A 15,658-nucleotide genomic window follows, 5' to 3' on the forward strand; every position below is an offset into this window, starting at 1 on the left:
CACAAAGGCAAAAAAACACAAAGGCAAAAAAAACACAAAGGCAAAAAAAAACACAAAGGCAAAAAAAAGCACAGCAAAGAAGAGGAAAACAAATGGAAGAGTTATTCGAAATTTGTTTTGCGAGTTATGAACCTTTTAAACAATTTCCCAACAAACATATCTCTTGTTAAAATCATCTCCAATTGACTGAGTACGCGTTTCCATTTAAACTATAAATGTAATTTTCAATATAAATTTTAATTGTAAGTGAAATTACCAGTTCGTACATTTTCCACGCATAGTTAGTGATTAATAGGGATTCGTATCTAATTCAAACATTGGAACAAATTAAACTATATTCAACCATCAATTTTGCATAAAGAACTCATAAGCTATAACCTTTGCTCATTTTTAACGAACTAAAAAGTTTAGTCTTCTTTATTAGCGTTTTTTGCCACAAATTCTTAGCTTCTATTTTTTCCCATTCGAGTATTTTTTTTTTGTCAATTTTCACTTTGCACCCTTTAAAATGCATGGTTCATTCTAAAGAAAAGATTCTTGCCTTTATAAGTTCGCAGTTTGGTTGTTTTTGTTTTACGGCATATCAACCCTTTTCAGGTTATTTAATGCCGAATCAAAAGATTTTGAAGAACAATTTTTTTATAGAATATATTTGTTGTTTTCAAGTTGGTTTTTATTTAACCCATAGTTGGGACCGTAACAGGTACTATCACTCCGGGTCAGAGTGGACCTGGGAGCAATGGTAATTAAAGGGTGGCTCCACACTCCCCAAAGCCCGCAAGCTGGGGCCTCACCACTGGATATAGTTTAAGGTCAAATCCAGGACCAATAAGTTCTCAGGTTTTACTGGCAAAAACTAAACGTTTTATATAACTTGAGTTGGTAACTTGATTCCTCATTAATCCGCCATAATTTAATGCTGGAATTTATCGTTTTATTTAAAGCCAAAATAGTATCGTATTATAAGAGAGGCTCTAATTTCTAATCGTATTTTACCAAACTTAAGAATTTTATTTATTCTGACATGAATATAATTTGTTTTATGCGTTCAACGCAGCCGAATGTTTCAGATTTAATCGAATTCAGAATGTCATTTAATACTTGTGCTGTGAATTGAACTCAAACACCTTCTTTCGATCTATTCGATGCAGTTGGCTATTTTACTTCACTGGCGGGATCTATGGAAATCTCACAGCGGATTCTTTCATATGTAATATATTGATGCCGGCATTCTGTGGATGTGCAGCGTAAATGGATATACACTGATATTATTGTAGTTTTTTTTTTAATTGCAAAAGTATTTATCTAAGCTAGCAGGGACGCTCGGCGTGGTCCTGTCGTAAGATAAGCTTAAATATAATATTTTAATTAATGCAGATTTCGTATATATTATTATAGAGTTAATTTTCTGTCGATTCTTATATATTATAAAGTTGTGATTTCAAAACTAAAAAATATGTCCATATGACTTGGATTTTTTAAAGTAAATAGATTAATGCATTATTTTCTATCCATGATTTTTGACAGACAGTAAATGAATATATAAGGATATGCAAGAGGTGTGTCTGTCTGTCCTCTAATTACTTTTATAGCCGTTGACGTTCTGTCTTTGTAGATTGTCGAAAAACACTTGTCTTTATTTTATCTCTAGTTATATAAAGTGTATGTATGTGTGTATGATTACGTATTCTATGTATAAGATTCACTATTAAGCTAATTAACCGATCATTATGAAGTGTAGAAACGCAACTTCCGTTATATTTAGTTTGAATGTAAAGTGGTAAAATAGAAAAAAATAAAACTTGCGTGAAAATTCAAACACTTCCGATATTTGTTAAATTTCAAGAAAACATATTAAAATCTAATTTATAAAAATCAATATGTCTGTTTGTCTGTTTGTCTGTCTGTTTTCATATTTTCAAACCCTATCTCTTTCGAAACTTAAAGTCACAGAGCGATGTCAGAGGCTTTAAATGATTGGATTTTTATGGACAGTTCTTTTTATGTTTTTTTTTAAATAGTGGTAACGTCACCAGCTTTGAATGCTTCAGTTTTGCAGGCGGTTTCGATTCTAGCTGATGGCACCCAAATACTTTTCTTTACTTTTGAAATCACGTCTCTATAATAATATATACCAAATCTGGACAAATTAAAATATCATATTTAAGAGTATTTTACGATTGGACAAAGACGGAAGCACCCCCCTCCATCCGCCCACCCGCTTGTCAATTTATAAATAGACATTTCCTACATAACTGAACGGAACTGTCGGTTTATGGTTTATGGGCCATTGCACTTGACATTCAAAGGCATTCAACCGAGTGTTGCATTCTGGTCATCTACATAAAATACAAGGTTATGGCATTGTTGGTAAAGTTTTTGACATTGTTAGGTCTTATCTTTCTGGTCGAAGCTTGTGAGTAACTCTTGATGGGGTATCTTTATATTCTTTTCCTATCAACGCCAGTGTTCCTCATAGCTCTATTCTAGGTTCAACGCTGTTTCTTCGGTATATAAATGACCTTCCAGAGAATATTATTCAGAAAATTAATATTATACCGATGACACCACCCTCTATTCTGGTATTGTTTTTTCCCCCATCTTCCTCAGATCAGTTGAAATATGCGGTTGATCTAGGAGTTGATCGAGAAGTTGACCTAGAAGTTGGTCCAGAAGTTGATCTGGGTTTAATCCTGTTAAGACTCAGCTTTTGTCTTTCAATCGCAAACATGTACCTTTTTTCCTGAGATTCTTATCGATGGCTCTGTTCTCGATGAAAATTGACTCTAAAACTTCTCGGTGTTTCTTTCTCATTAAATGCATTTTAGAGTCCATATATTGAATCCATTACTCTTTCTGTTTCTCGTAAAATCAATCCTATCGTTCTAAACACTTTCGCACACATGAGGCTATTCTTTATCTCTATAAATCTATTATCAAACCATGTATGTAGTACTGTTGTCATGTTTGGACTGGTGAATCTGTGTCCCATTTGAAAGTTCTTAATAACTTGTAGAAACTTATCTGTAATTTGATTGGCCTCACACTTTATTCTTCCCTTCAAACTCTTTCTTACACACGCGACGTTGCTAGTCTCATTTTTTTCTACAAATACTATAATCGCACGTGTTCCTCATTATTATCTGATCTATTCTCCGCTTCTTTTGTTACACCTCGTTTGACTCGTTGGTTTAGTGGTCTTCATCAATTCGCTGTTTTGATATTTGATTATAATACAGTTTCTTATTCAAGTAGCTTTTTTTTACAAGGACTGCAAGGTTGTGGGACTCTCTTCCTGCTCTCTGTTTTCCTTCTACTTCTTTTAACTTTTCAAGGCTAAGGTCAGTAGGCATCTCTTGTCCTTGCAATAATTATCTTTCGTTCGAGTTAGTTCCTTACATCAAATGGCTGCATGCTTTGTCTTGAAAAATTTTCGTGAAAAAAAAAAAGAATATTTTAAAGGGTTTTAGTTTTAAGTTTAGTTATAATATGAGCATAATCTCTCATTTGAACATTTAAATATTTCAGATTTGCATTAGATTTTACGTATAATGACCGGAGTTTAGAATCTAATTTGTCTAATGTGTAAACCAGTGTATTCCAACCTTTTTTTTACATGGCGACACACTATTGAACTCTTTAAATTTTCTCGGCACACCTATCACAAAAAGTGAATATTTTCTACTGATAAAAACTTTTGTCAATTAAATAATAAAAATAAAGACAATTATCCACATAAATAAAACATAACCTGCATTCAGTATCTGGTATAGAATACTAATGGCGAACGATAATGGTTTACTAATGTGTATTATTATCGAAACATTTAAAATACCCAGCAATTTAAACAAACGATTTAATACACTAGTTATTTTTATATTTTTTTAAATATTTTAGCGTTAACATCATGTAAGTAATAATATGTTAGTTAATATTAATTAATACAAAAACTTCGGTTAAAACGATATGAAAACTGTTTTCCTTTAAAGACAACTTGTAATCTCCACCTAAAATCTCTTCGTGGCACACCAGTAATCATTCCGCGGCACAATGGTTGGGAACCACTGGTATAAACAAACAGAATTTATAGAAGGCAATAAAGGTCAACACGTTTACAATAGCCCGTTTAGACGAAAATCGGACACAGCTGATGAAATGAAGTTTTCCGAAATATCATACGATACGGAACTTTCATCTGACCAAGCTGACACAAATAACATATTGTAAGTATAAAATATAAGAAAAAATACACATATATTGTATTGTAACATAGCGCGGATGCACGGATGTAAATGCATGCCAAGTGACGTCACCGGTGAGAAAACAAGAACTATAAAAAAGAGAAATAGAACGATCACGAGAGAGACGTGATAACTGTTCAAATCTAAGAAAAGACGTGGATAACGTTCGAGATCTCGTGAGAGACGTATAAAAACTAATCTTGCTACAGCCATTGTCGATAGTTTTCCTTTCTTTCTCCTCCCCTCTCTTTCTCTCTCTCTCTCTCTCTCTCTCTCTCTCTGTTTAAAAGTAAACGACACTTCTAGAAAAAAAAAGTTGTTTTTTATTTAATAAAATACCGCTGGGTTGTTTCCCAGCCGATTACAACATTGCCGTGTTCAAATCCAATGTAAACAAATTCTTGTTGAGCTTTCCTCTTAAATAATCAAGTTTATTCGTATTATTTTGATTCTTCAGACTATTTTTCCCATCTTGAGTGTCATTTTCACAACGTTTCGGTCGATATAACCTCCGACCTTCTCCAAATGTATCTTGCCGAACTCGGGAATTTGGACGGAATTTAAAACGGAACCCTTTATTTATTCAGGGAAGCATGCTCTTGTTCCGTCAGCCATGACTAAGTAATTCGCAATGTATTTTTCGGTTGCCCACGCTGAGAATTGAACCTTAGATATTCAGAAGAATATCACTTTAACGATTGATTTTTCCAAGTACTGCGCCATGTGCAGTTCACTTCTCAGTATGGACGGCTCAAAAATACAATTGCGTATTACTTAGGACCTCTATCCAGCCATAGTTGATGAAATAAGAGTATGCCACCCCAGTTAAGTAAATAACGGTTTCCGTTCGAAATTCCGTCTAAATTCCCGAGTTCAAGGCTGAATTAGTGACGTTCGTTGTTCCTGGAAGTCGGCCATCTCCAGGAGGGATGCGTTCAGCTTCCGGTACCCAGCCAACCTAGGCGGCCTATTGCTTAACTTCAAACGAGCCATTAATAATTTATTAATTAACTAGCCAGTTGAACATGGGACAAGATAGAAAATCTACCTCGCCCCTTTTAACATTCTTTCTAGGTAAGTACTCGGCAGAAAGTATGACACGTCCATATCTCTCTTCCTGGGTGATCCAGACGATATCTGTTGACAAGATCACACGAGGCAGGCCATCAGGTCAGACAAACTGCTTTCACACCTATCTAACCCTCTACTCCCGACCTTATCTATCTTGAGGTCCAGGATGGCATTCCAGTCCCCCTTAAACCTACCCGCTCCGGACCCGAGAGAAACACATCCACACGCCGAAAAAAGGAAACCCTCTCAATAGTGATATTGGGCGCGTAAACTGCGACGATCCGAAACTTACCGCTTTTAATGGCAACATTGACCACGACCAGCCTTCCCTGAGCATCTGCATGAACTACGTTTACCGTCGTAGATAGGGTGCAACTGACTAGCCAAGATACTCTGCAACTACGAAGATTGTCATATACTGAGTAGACGTCCCTCTCTGATTGGTACTCTGCTTCTAACCTCATGTTCTTCCATGTCTCCTTTTGCCATTTTTTCCGCTTCTTCCTTGTTCGTCAGGATGAGATCCCACATGCCATAATTGCGCTGTATTATCTATTGGGATGGCATTTTCAGCTCACCTAGCATCTCTATTATCTTGTCCTTCAGGAACCCCTAAGTTTCCTGCTCTTTCCATCCGATGTCACTAACGATACAGATCTCTCTTGGACCCGCTCTATCGTGCCTGGGATTATTTTTATCGTGTGTCCTTCCACGTTTCACTGGTATTTAATCTGAAAGAGATCTTCATTAAATTTTCGGTACTTCTCCTGCTGACCCCAGTTTGCTACTTGTCTTTCTCCTTTTCTTGGGGGGGTCCCTTATTGGCGACTTCTGTGCTTTCGGTATCCGGAAATCCGTAATTACGAGGTCTGGCCATTCCTCTACACGTTGGTTCTTGTCCTCTATTCTCTTTGACCCTCCCGAGGAGTACCCATCCGACACTAATTGCACTAATGATCTCATTTTCTAAGTTACCGTACCACGCCCCGGCATAGCCCAAGTGTTCAGGAAATTTCCGAACGAGATCTCTGGCCTAGCGGTGAAAGACCTATTCCCCGGAACAAAATTACCTCAGGGTATGTCCTCTCCTCTCGGAACGGGATTTCCTCTGGGCGTGGCAAACAGTCTTCCTGGAACTCTACTGCTTCCGGGCATGACAGACTCTTCAGTGCCTTCGGACGTGATGATAATCTTTCCGGAACTATGCCTCGAGACGTGGCAACGGGTGCTCTCGGAACATGTATGCCACTGGATGTGACATATGGACACTGAGGTGTCACCGGGTGTGACAACTCCCTTCAACAGATTCTAAGCTTGGGGCGTCCTCTGGAGTGGGCGATTCGGCAGCCCAATTCTTCTCTATTTGTCAGCCTAGTACCCACAGACACTTACCGATTCGGAGACAGGGAGACCGTTACCTTAAAAAGTCTCACCAAACCTGCCAGCTGCTTAAGTCCACCCGATTACTAGACTATCTGTAACAACAAAAAAGAATAACAGTTAATAAAATTATTCTGATATGCTAACAAAAACAAACAAGGTTTTTAAACGTTTTGACTCCCAAAGAATGGGATCAGTCCTTGATGAACAAACCTTTGAATTTAATCAATGGATTAAGTAGGTTTCGTAACTGTGTATAATCAGAACAGATTCTACACTGTGATTTTAACCCTAAGGCCATATCTCTAACCTATTACTATATATAGATGTGTAATTCTGTTTGCATTAATGTCGCTCGAGTAAACTTTTTTAAACACGTTTTTCTTTTTTTTTCTCTGTTTTTTTTTTCAATGCTATCTTAACGTTGTTTAGTTTTGAAAGAAAGCCGAGACAAAAACAAAACAAGAATATAAAAACGTGAAGAACTTTTCACAAGCGCCAAATTGTAGGTGATAAGAGAATAGGCGTCCGGTCTTCGAATCTGAACAGTGAGGCCAGCATCCGAAAAAAAAAAGACATTTGATTATAAAAAAGAAAAGATTGGACACCGAAGGTGGTAGGGCTTGGTTATCTGAGGAAAGGGGAGCCTGGATCGAAACAGGGGAGTCTGGTTTGGTAGCAGTCATCCGCTCTGATAAACGAGAACAGTGCGCGTTGTATATTTGTAAGGAATATCCGTCCGGTACGCAAGTGTGACTTTATGATGAGGCTTGATAACAAGCAAGGTGAAGACGTAAATCTGAGGGTGGTTCGGGTGTGTCTCCGGGGGAGGGTCTGTTCAGGGACATGTTCGGGGTTGCGAGGGATTGTTGCGTTGCTTGGTGGTGGGTCGTGCTCAGATTTTTAAGGCTGATTGGGATATGTTGGTTAGTGGGTGGTATGAATCGGCCGCTGAATGGCCGACTCGGACAACCCCAACTGGCCAACGACATGAATAAGGGACAGGAAATAAAAACGAGATAAATCTTGTTTAAGACGGTGGCGTCGATCTAGCGAATAAATTATGAATTGATTACAAAAAAATAGGCAAAGCAGAAAAAGCTACGACTGAAAATCCGCAGCAAACGGTGTCTGGTCATTATCGATTCCTAATATTAAACTTCACCTGTAATATTACTTCCGACCAGAATTTTGGTTTCTCAAAGTTATTAATAAAATTGTTAGGTGAAAGTACAGAAAAGTTAATAAAGCCTAATATCCATTTAAAGAATGGCTTTCTAAATAATAAGGTTATTATTTCAGCACGGCCAGTAAACCGCAAGATATCATTTAAAAAAAAACATTATTAACACAAGAGAGAGACGATGTTGTTAACTATTCTGTACTATCACCTAACAATTTAATAAACAAAATAAATTAGTTTAAAAACTTGGCAAACTACAAGATACACGTAACGGGAAGTCTTTGATATCAGGAACTGAATTTAACCGAACACCGTTTGCTGTGGACTACTTGGGGTCGCGGATTCTTCTGATCTGCCAAAAAATAATTCATTCATTTTTTAATACTTTTTCTCAATCCAAACAAGACATGTTACCAATTGAAAAGTAAAGGGTTACTATTTGGGATCGCGTCTAACAGAGGACTATAGGAGTTGAGCAGCGAGATGTTTGTTTACATTACATTTTGTAGGTGAGTACAATCAGGGAAGCAGGAAACAGGGAGGAAATTCCAAAATTTTAGCTTCTAAGGATCTAAACAGTAAAGGGGTTGGATTTTTCTGCGTGTCGGATTAATGAGGAGTATTACGTCGGATTAAAGAGGAGTATGTACGTCGGATTAATGAGGAGTATGTACGTCGAGGGAGCACAAGTGCTAAGAATTCATCAGAGCACGTTCCATTAAAATAAATAGGTAAATATGTACAGGGATTTCGTATTTCGTATGAATCAGATGCTACTATTGTTGGAATTGATTTCCCCGATACTTTTCTAGTTACTGTAACGTTACCCTACACGTTGTAGGCACAGTCACAAAGTAGACAAAGAAGAAGTAACGTGATCATTTTCTCTAACGTGCTATTTCACTTTTCACATCTAAAATGAAAGTGTTGCTGTCGAACGAACTGAATTCGAACTTGGACCACACCGAGGTTGTCAGTCTCTGCCGTTAACCACTAAGCCATCGTTACTTGTCAGCAAGAATTATCAAGATCAGCCTTCTCTATGAAAGCCTTCATCTGGCACTCGGTCGCTCAGTAGCTGTCCAATGACAGTTGAAATTGCATATTCATCGTAAATATCAGGTTGACAAGAAAGTTATTGTGTCTTAATTTTTTAAATTAAGGTAAACATATCTCGGCTGAAACAAAATAAAAAAAAGAAGCACCATCAGAATCAAAACACTTTTGCCAACACAAAAAAAAAAAAACGTGTATTGATGCCAGTAACATAAAAATATTGTGTTCTGGTGGCGATGAAGTCGCTGCGGGGGGTTTTGATATCGCTTAAATTTTTGAAGCATTTATCACGCAGAAAGTTTCGAGATGCTTGAAAAAGTAGTAGTCGGTAGGTGAGAGGTCTGGAGAGTATAGCGGATGAGGCATTGTTTCATAGTCCAATTCGTTCAACTTCTGCAAGGTCGGTTTAGCAACGTGAAATCCGGCATTTTCGTGGAGAAGCATTGGGCCTTTTCTAATGACTAATGCTGGGTGTTGTTGTTGAAGTTTCTGATGCATTTCATCTATTTGTTGACAGTACTTCTCTGCTGTAATCGTTTCACCTGCATTAAAAAAAAAACTGTAATAGATAAGACCGGTCGGAAACAACCAAACAGTCAGCATGATTTTCTTTTGGTGTAGCTATAGCTTCGGGAAGTGTCGTGGAGCTTTGCTGGCATCTAATCACTCAGCTGAGCATCGCCGGTTGTCGTAAAGAACCCATTTATCATCGCAAATCACAAGCCAGTCCAGAAACGGGTCGTTCTTGTTGCGTAAAAGGAGAGATTACACTTCATTACGGCGTTTCTTTTGGTTGTCGTTCAATCCGAGAGGCATCCATTTATCTAGTTTTTTTCTTTCCCAACTCTAATAGTTGTAAATCGTCGTATACGCTCCGTCTAATTCAGAAGCAAGTTCTCAGACAGTTGTGAATTGTCTTCGACTAAGGTTCTTAATTAATAGTTGTCAACATCCAATTGCCGACCGCTACGTTCACCATCTTTAAGACCTTTGTCGCCGCCACGAAATTTCTTAATCTACCATTGTGATGTGCGTTCAGCAGTGGTTCCTGGTTCAAACGCTTCGTTGATATCACGAGATGCTTCAGCAGCTTTGCGGCCTAGTTTGAATTGAAATAGGAAACTTGTGCGAATTTACTTTTTTTCCATCTTGTATTCAACGTTCTGAAAAGAAGACGTAATTGTTTTTAACCGATTGTGATTTAAACGATTAGATAGAGCGAGAAACGCTCTTAAAAATGATATGGAAAGTGAAGATATTATAACTAAAACTTATTTGAAAATTCATCATTTAAAATAAAAATTAAAATTTTCTCAAGACCTTTCTTCTAAACCTAATACGACGGTTGAATCATCTACCTGTATAAGAGGGAGAGAAAGCAACATTTTACGATGAAGTACGGCATCCACATAATTATACTGCTTAAGGCATTCTTTCTTGTTTTGGTCGTGTACAAAACCGTCTTTGAGATCAAATGCGAATGATATAATTTCTTCTTAAGCTCCTTTTTTTGAAAAAAAAAAATGGTTGGATCATGCTACATCTCTAGAAAATAACAAACTCAATATATTATCCATATATAAAATTCAGATACGTCATATAATGGCGTACTCCTGCCTCATATAGGGAAATGCTATCCGTCGCGGTTACCACCTGATGAAGGTCAGAGGAATAGTTGGCCGAAACGTCGTGAAACAACAACTAATAAATATGAGAATAATAGTCCGCAATAAATAAATTAAAATAAATAATATTCATCTCAATAATGAATTCCAATTAAAATAATATATACATATAATCCTTGTTTCAAACAATAAATTCTTAATTTGAATATATTTTCATGTATATTTTAATCCAAAAAATGTAATATACATTCTTACACACGCATATATATATATATTTCACAGCTCATCAGTGCGGCTAGACAAGCAACTACAGGATCGAAACCCGACTGCCCATTCTACTGCTGCTATACGGGCAGCGAATCAACAATGTTTTGACACTGCTCAAATACCTAAGCTCATATAGTTGTTATTTCTTTGTTTTTCTTTATGATACTTTTTGAATTAATTCAATTATCTATATGTAAGTGCATTTTTAACTAAATGCGAGTCGGAAATAACTTTCCCTTTTACCAATTTGGTACCCCCACGTATTTCGTAAACTACGAATCATGAGAGTGGCTGAATCTAGCGAGATTCGAAATTGGGACCCTATGGAAAGAAACCAAGTCGTAGGCAACGAAACACTGTTCCATCTCGCGCGACAGCTGGATATCGCGATTTTTTATGTCGGTGTTATTTCTTTATTTTTCTTCAATTATTTATATGCAAATGCATTTTTACCTAAATGCGAGTTGTGAATAATTTTCTTTTTTGCCAATTTAGTACCCTCAAATGGGGAGTGGCATATCTATTGTTTTTAAAATATAATTATCCATTGACACGTGTTTCATTGCCTACGACTTGGTTAAATCTAGCGTGATTCGAATATATATATATATATATATATATATATATATATATATATATATATATATATATATATATATATATATATAAAGAATGCGAAAAGTATAAAAGCTTATAACTTTTCTTTATTCGTTTTTAATTGGTGGCGTGCAGGAATACAAAATAATAATAATATATATATATATATATATACTCGGCCAATAAGAGCACCTAGTGATTGCAAAAGAAATCTTAATGTTAACTCTATGTAAATATTGTCAAGTGCCGGAGAGCTCGACTTGATTTTACCCAATTACCAGTGCCTTAAAAACTATTGGCAGTTGGCGATTTCTTTACGAGCCCTTGTCATTCTCTCTGTGTGCGGAATTATAGCCATCAAACTACTGTGTCAATTTTTGTTCTACAGACTTTATATATAGAGGGTTTGGATCCGTGGAAAAAATTGATTGGATTTTTAGCCGATAAAATATGCTAAGGGTTAAAAAAAAAAAAAATGAAACTTGGTAAGCGAAAGTCGATTTAAAGTGCTTTTCTACGTATGCACAAATATATATTTATACGATAATGTCGGTTAAATTTAAAGTTTTGATATCCATTTCTTGCTAGCTCAGACGACAACGAATAATATTAGAACACTAATGTTTTGGTTTCGATTTTAGCTGATGGCAACTTAGTTATATTTTTTAACTTTTGAAATCACTATTATATATTAAACGTAATATAATAATCAATCGATTATTGGTTCTATAATGATAAATATGAAATCTGCATACATTAAAATATCATATTTAAGCGTATTTTACTACCAGACCACGGCGGACGGACACTACTATATTAGGTACAATATAATAATCAATAGAGAACTAGTCTTATAATAATAAATTCGAAATCTGTATAAATTCAAATATCATATTCATTTAAACGTATTTTACGACCAGGAAACGCCGGGCCGTCTGCTAGTATATGCATAAATATGACCTTGGCTGTCTTTGTGCAGAACGATCTCTATAAAACTGCTATGTCAATTTTTGGTGTACAGACTTGAAACTTGATATGTAGAGGATTTGGACCTTTGAAACAAATTTGATTTGTTTTTAGCCGGTAAAAATAGCTGCTAAGGGATTAGAATTGAAGAAAATGGGAACTTGACTGGCGTCATCTCAGATGCGTACAGTAGTTGTGGTTTAATCCAAATAAAACCAACTCATGTTAATGTTTGTACAGTTATTTATGGAAGATCGGATGCTACAACTCGCAGATTACGAAGCATCTGGTGATGGAGGATAGGAAAGTGGTTTCGATATAGATGCTCGTTAAAAGATAATGGTGATGTATTGATGCTGAGTCGATCTAATAACAGGTCGAGTTTGAACACCTGTGATAATACACGAAGAAGTGAAGACCACCTAGCTGGCCAGCGAGCCTCTTATATACATTTATCGTGGAGTGGGGAGGGGGCTGGCCTTCAGCCGATCGCTTGTCAGTCACTGTGTGCGTACGTGTATGCGTGTGTCCTGTTATCATTTGACAGATGGTCAATTGAACTCAACCCCTCTCCGGTCTGCTTATACAAAAATTCGTTCAACTTGTCCAAATAGAAGAATGTGTTGTTATTATATATCTACGTATTCCCACTTGCCCACACGCTCGAGCGCACACCCACTGTGGTTAAGGTAAGGGTTGTCAAAGTACAGGATGGAACGATAAAGTTGTCGCCCTAAAGAAAACAACACCACAGCTTTATTTTAAAACTTTTATTGAAAAAATTAATTCAGGTAACTTGATTATGTAGTAGAGCTGACATCTATTCAATGAAGCCGCCTTCAGCCTTAATCACCGCCTCGATACGGGTCCGGAACTGGGAACATTCCTTTTCCACAAGCGCTGGCAGGAGCTCGGCGAACAGTGGGCGATCAGGCTGGCTTTGGTGTTATGGAAGGCCATCTTGGTGATGTTCCCGACTTATGACCAAACGAAGTGGTCCAGCAGGTTCAGGTTGGGGAAGGAGAGGAGCAGTAGGAGAAGGGTACAACGGTTTAGCACTCCTTCTGAGGCCAAGCCTGGGTCTTTTTTGGACTTGTTGGCCGGTGATGAATCCTGCTGCCACACCCAGGGTCTTCCAGCGACCACCAGAGGATCACCACACTCTTCAGCACATCCAGGAACATTTTGTGTTGATTTTTTAACCGATTTCCGAGATGTGAGATGGTATGATGCTGCCCTCACTTGAAACGCCATCAAAGCACATAACTGTTAGGGAGTAAAATGGTAATAAACGAAAGGAACACAGGATTTTTTAGAAACGAAACGTTCATATATATTCCAGGCAAAGATAGGTTGAGATTACCATTCCTCAACTGTGGGTGTTTGCACACGACCTGCTCCACTGCGTACCAATCTCAGACCGCAGATCATCGGTCTTGATACCGGAAGTGACGTCACTAACGGAAGTGTGTCATGAGATAGTCCATTAATCTCATGGAGGGGCGTCTCCAACAATAACAGTGGGTCGTCCGACGCGTTGAGCTGTGCCGTCAAGTGTTGAATCGTTTGTATCTGCATTTTGAGGATGCTGATAATGATTCTGTTGTCATAACTTGGATCGGTAGAGAGCATGAATTGTACAGCGGCGCATCTCCGATCTCACTCATTTAACATTGTGCCCCTTTCAGAAATGATAGAAGGCTTCTGTCGCTTTTGAGATTTTTACTCGACTAGCCAGCTACAATTAAAAACAAAATACGGTTTACATCAAACGGAAATGAGATCATGTCGTCTTTTCTACTTTTAGTACAAATTGCATGAGTGAATCTAACAAAGAAATAAAAGAATTTTATACAATAGGAGTGAAGGTGATATTTTAAAGTAACGCATTTCAGGTGAAAACATTATTATGTAATTACGTGCCATGTCGAAATGAGTATAAATTCTAAAAAATTACAAAAAAATGATCCATTAGATGATGTATTAGAAGTATTTATAAAATAAATAAATAAAACAATCACATTTACGCTCCCAAATATCGCGTTTAAAAATGGCTGACGTTTAATTTATGTCAAGGGTTATCTCCCTTGTTTGCCATACTAAATTGGTCGCACATTAAAAGGTACAATAAAACTCAGTAATTCGGTAAATTCTATTTTTAGTTGTAATTATTTTCTACTCGATTATTTTTCAAGCACCCAATTTTGAATTTAAGTTAGAATTTAACGTAGTTGAATCGAAGATATTTGAAAACCAAAAATATGCTGTGAAATATTTAATTAAATGATTAAAATTATTTTTTTCTGAGACTTTCGGTGAAATACACCTTTTTATTTAAAAAAAAAAAGCCGCTGGTTATTTATTTATTTATTTATTTATTTATTTATTTATTTTACTATTTCTCTTCATCTTTTTAAAGCCACTACTTATCAAAGCCTAAAGGCCACTCGAAGATAACGGTTAAATGAGTGAGACAAAACCATGATAATTGCTCAACAAGAAATTGTTTACATTAGACTTGAATATATTCATGTTATAGTCAGCTCAGATTCAGCCTCGTGGTATTTTGTTCAACAGAGGAACCGTTCTAGTGAAAGAAAAAAAAACCAACTTTCCTCGTGGAAAGTTTCGTTTGATTTTAGGTAGAAAGAGAGAGAGAGAGAGAGAGAGAGAGAGAGAGAGAAGGAAGGGTTATTCACAGTGGTTGTTGTTAGATGAGTTTTAATCGTAATTGTTTTACAGGAGGGAGGACCATAGATTGAAGTGCAGTCAAACCGTTTCCATAAAAATAACAGTTGATTTCGAGTACTGACATGCAGAAGTCCAAGTGTAATATGAACAGAAATCTTGCTGCTCAACTCCCTACATGTTGTAAATACCGCATTAGTGTAGAGATTGCTAGATGTCAGAAAGCCTTCAATTCTAATAGTGTCTACCATCGAACTGTTCGATTTTGGAACTCTTTCCCGAGTCTGTTCTTTCCTGATTGTACTAACATGCAGAGGTTAAGTGTAATGTGAACAGACATCTCGCTACTCAACTCCCTACACAGTGTCCTTGTAGATATGGTCACGATGTGGTAATATGCCTTGTTTGGGGTGAATAAAAGATTTTGCTCAGCAAATTATTTCTGACAGATTTCATATTCTACAGACAATAAGAATGGGATCCCCAATTTCACTTGATGTGGAAAACCTGCTGGTGAACTCTTAATACATCATCCCCGCCCCCCCCCAAAAAAAAATGTGCATCATCATAGCACGCGCCCTCCT

Source organism: Euprymna scolopes, chromosome 13 (genome assembly GCF_053919585.1).
Source record: "Euprymna scolopes isolate OS-2025 chromosome 13, ASM5391958v1, whole genome shotgun sequence".
In the NCBI taxonomy this organism is placed as follows: Eukaryota; Metazoa; Mollusca; class Cephalopoda; order Sepiida; family Sepiolidae; genus Euprymna; species Euprymna scolopes.